Raw genomic sequence first — 5,076 nt, forward strand, 5'->3', positions numbered from 1 at the left:
TTCGACTCCAGATCCATGAATTTCTGACTTCAAGGGCTGTTCTGTACATATCTGCTACTGTCAGCAGAATAGCATATCTTACTTTACTTTCCTATAGCCCAGCAGAGTCTGGACTGTGTGGGAACCTGCCTGTAAACCAGATTCTGGATGCACAATAGAGTTCTTGTTTGGGTTTTTGAACCCGTAAACCTGAGCATGGAATGCCTGTTGAAATTGGCCTGAAGTGATCATAGCCTGTGAGTCCCACTGGTGGATAGTAGACCAACAGTAGTGTTTTCTCACGCAAAATAGGGTAGGCTAAGCCTACCTTTTGATAAGAAAATGATTGACACAAAGTTTAGAGAACATTTATCCCTCATCGTTTTCTTATCAAATCATTTGTCTGCCTATTTAACTGATTAAACTGTGGTAGTAGTTGGCTTGATGTAAATGCATAATTCGTAACTTGTAACTTCGTTCGTCTACTCTCTGACGAAGTCCATGCTGCTGAAACGCGTCCGAGTTTTTACATATTTGTTCCATTAAACATACTGTAAAAATTAAGGCATTTTCATTATATGAAGAGTGCCTCTGGTCCTCCTCGTTTTTTGAATACCTTCTGAATTGGAAAACTTCCATATGTTCTGGCACTTTCAACTGAGACATTCATGCATTTATAGGGTTTTGTTATAATGCATTTTTTTTCTCATGGAGAGTGCTATTGTTGAAGTGAAGGAATAAAACAAATTGTTCACACCAAAAAATGTTTATGTAGTTCATCTCTAGTATTTCCTGATTTCCACACACACAGTTGTAGGATCTCAATTTGACCTGTATTGTTACAGCAAAATAATCATGCAGAAACAAGATTTCAATGTAATGTTGCTTGTTCAGGGGTTATGCTATTAGCCGGCCAAAAGTAGGCTACATGAAACGTGCAATACCGTTAATGTTACTGTGGGTTTTCAGTGAATGTATGTAAATCGCAAAGCTCATCTGCATTCCTTGCAGTGCAGGACAATTCTCAGCAACAATAGTGGATTGTATAACTCAATTGCATATACAATACTATTAGCATATAACTATTTCCCCCATGAAACCCCTACCATGCTGTTTGGTTGTATTTGCCATGTCAATAGTCTGCAATTGTAAATAAATGAATGGTCAGCATGTCACATTTACATTCTCCTTTGATGTGCTATGATGTTCCACCCTGGTGCCAGTGACCATCCCCTATGCATGAGCACCATAGGCGGCAGTAGAGACACTGACTACATTACAGCGTGACTTTTTAATTGGTTGTTGAATGTGTGTGCTGAGAGAAAGAGTACTTAAAAAAAATATTGAACCATTATTTAATTAGGCAAGTCAGTAAAGAACAAATTCTTATTTACAATGATGGCCGACACTGGCCAAACCCGGACAACGCAGGACCATTTGTGCTGCCTTATGGGACTCCCAATTATTAGAGAGAGCATACTTAAATTCACACAGGACACCGAATAAGACAGGAGAAGTACTCCAGATATAACAAACTGACCCTAGCCCCAGACACATAAACTACTGCAGCATAAATACTGGAGGCTGAGACAAGAGGGGTCAGGAGACACTGTGGCCCCATCCAATGATACCCCCGGACAGGGCCAAACAGGAAGGATATAACCCCACTCACTTTGCCAAAGCACAGCCCCCACACCACTAGAGGGATATCTTCAACCACCAACTTACCATCCTGAGACATGGCCGAGTATAGCCCACAAAGATCTCCGCCACAGCACAACCCAAGGGGGGCGCCAACCCAGACAGGAAGATCACATCAGTGACTCAACCCACTCAAGTGACGCACCCCTCCTAGGGACGGCATGAAAGAGCACCAGTATGCCAGTGACTCAGCCCCTGTAATAAGGTTAGAGGCAGAGAATCCCATTGGAAAGAGGGGAGCCGGCAAGGCAGAGACAGCAAGGGCGGTTCGTTGCTCCAGAGCCTTTCCGTTCACCCTCACACTCCTGGGCCAGACTACACTTAATCATATGACCCACTGAAGAGATGAGTCTTCAGTAAAGACTTAAAGGTTGAGACCGAGTTTGCGTCTCTCACATGGGTAGGCAGACCATTCCATAAAAATTGAGCTCTATAGGAGAAAGCCCTGCCTCCAGCTGTTTGCTTAGAAATTCTAGGGACAATTAGGATCACGGCCGGTTGTGATACAGACCGGATTCGAACCAGGGTGTCTGTAGTGACGCCTCTAGCACTGAGATGCAGTGCCTTAGACCGCTGCCCCACTCAGGAGCATGAAGACAAGATATGTACCCACTGTCCACAAAATGAGGTGGAAACCAAGCTGCACTTTCTAACTTCCTGCCAAATGTAGGACCATATAAGAGACATATATTTTCCTCAAATTACACAAATCCACAAAGAATTTGAACACAAATTCAAAACCCCATATCTGTTAGGGGAAATACCTCTGTGTGCAATCCCAGAAGCAAGATTCGTGACTTGCTGCCACAAGAAAAGGTCAGCCAGTGAGTCAAAAACACCAATGTAAATATATATAACCAACATTTATCTGCCTATTTAGTTCCCTTCAATCAATCATTCATTCTACTAGTTGCACATTGTCGCAATAGGTTACTAATAGCCAATACAGCCTATTTATTGCCATACTTCCCTAATCTTACCTCATCTGTATATAGATTTTTTTCTATAGTGTTATTGACTGTACGTTTGTTTATTCCATGTGTAACTCTGTGTTGTTGTGTCCCACTGCTTTGCTAAATCTTGGCCAGGTCACAGTTGTAAATGAGAACTTGTTCTCCACTGGCCTACCTGGTTAAATAAAGGTGAAAAATAATACAACTATGTAACATTTTAAATGTTATACTACATTTTTTAATCACTAACAATATAATATTTTAAACATTATTATTCTCTTGAAACGTTTTGTGTGTGTATTGTTTGCTGTTATGTCATGAACATTAAATTCTCTGGCAGCTCTGGTGGACATTCCTGTAATCAGCATGCCAACTGCACGCTGAATTTAGAGAGAGAGAGAGAGAGAGAGAGAGATAGTGAGAGACGGAGAGAGAGAGAAGAAAAAAAGAGAACTCTGATGTGAAAAGAAAATCGAGCCTGCAAGTTCAATATGGAACCACTTCCAAAAGGGTTAACAGTTTCAAACATTGGTTATTTCCTAAACATGTTGTGCCAACTGAATCGCTGCATCTATGGTAACTAAAATAAGCAAATAGATCTGATAGTGATATTACCCTTATCATCCAGTGACTTCAAATGACCTCTAAATCCACAACACTGATTTGTCAAGTGCATTTTAAGTCACAATTAACTCCAAATATTGCCATAAAGTGTAAAGGTCCCCTGTTTTATATTGCAATTTCATGCCAACACCTTTCTTTTATTCCTTTATGATATTCGAATGAGGACAGAAACTGCACCATTTGGCTTGGTTATCTAGGAATGAGGATGCACTTGAATCTATGCTGTTTGAAGGGAAGATTAACAGCCAGATCATTGAGTGAGTGGAGGACTATAATACCTAGGAACCAACATTCACAACAAGCTCAAAAGGAACACTGAACAGATTCACTCTAAATGTCAACAATGGCTGTTCTTTTTACAGAAATGTAGGCAGTTTAATGAACACCCAGCCATCCTCCAAGCATTTCATAAATGCTTTATAGAATCCATCCTAGATTTTAATATTGTGTGGTGGTTTGGTGCTCTATGGAACACTAGTTAAAGCTCTCACAAACCGGCTCAAAGCACGTAACAAACGAGACAACATGGAGATAGGGAATAACAACATATGTTTATTTAACTAAAGTTAACTAAATATAATTAACAATGGTGTGTGTAATCAGTAGTGTAAGTGAGTGGTTGCGTGCATAAATGTGATAATGAGGGATGTTGAAAGGTGCCAACGCAAACAAACGCAAACAACCAAAAACAGCCACAAAAATGCCACAACCAAAATCTGTGTCTGCATGCAGAGAGTCTCCTCAATGAATGGGGAAGAGGTGCATATCCTGGGACACACCTGGGCTCATTTCACTGACGACCCTCCCAGCTCCACCCACCGACATCCAAAGAGATAGAATTTGGCAGACAGAGTGGGAGGGTCGTCACAGAGCCCACTGTAATAAAAAACAGTGGGAAGGTCACTGGAGAAAGTCAGAAACCCCTTAGTGACATCTATTAAAACGGGGAACAAATAGCTTTGAACATTATGCACATACACCATTACCAGTACAGTCCCCTACCCTCCGGACACAGATATACTGTAGATCTGTCATACAATTCTAAGAGAGCAGCTTCTCGTTTTAATATATATTTTTTTATATGTGTATATATAGCCTGTGATTGCCTAGATTGCTTCTAATCTAATCTGTTTTACTGTTAATGTTTCTGTGTTCTATTTTGCTATGTTGTTAAGTGTCTTGTATGTATCACCCTGTCACCGCTCATGAAGTTCCCTCTTAGGACATAAACGTTTTTTGAATTGAATACTAGGGAAACATGAATGACAGGACTTATACTGAATATATTTTGTGATAAAAGACTGTTCAGTATGCATAAGACTTAGGATACTTAGGTTAAGGTTAGGAAAAGGGTTAGGGTTAGCTAAAATGCTCTCCTAACCTGCTATGAAAAGTCACTTCCGGTCATGGCTGTACTCTCTCTAGTCACAACTCCTTTCTGTGGCACGTTATATTACAGTAGCTTTAAGCCAGTGTAACAACAGTGTACTATCATACTGTTACAGATGTGAGTAAAGTAGTAAAACAAATAGTGGAACTGTGGAATTGTGGAACCTCATAATTAAAGATTCCCAGCAGTACAAGCTGTTATTCCACAGTAGCATCTCTAGTAGTGTTGAGGCTAAAGGTCTGCGTCCCAAATGGCACCCTATCCACTATGGGCCCCGGTCAATATCAGTGCACTAGGGGATAGGGTGCCATTTGGGACATAAGCCAGCTTTCATCAGGCAAAGTCCAAGCTGTCTTATCAATCATTGTAATACTAGAGAACGTCCTCAAAAGGAATCTCTGTGAAAAGTACACCAATACATCACAAAAG

Source organism: Oncorhynchus nerka, linkage group LG3, assembly GCF_034236695.1.
Source record: "Oncorhynchus nerka isolate Pitt River linkage group LG3, Oner_Uvic_2.0, whole genome shotgun sequence".
NCBI classification, from domain to species: domain Eukaryota; kingdom Metazoa; phylum Chordata; class Actinopteri; order Salmoniformes; family Salmonidae; genus Oncorhynchus; species Oncorhynchus nerka.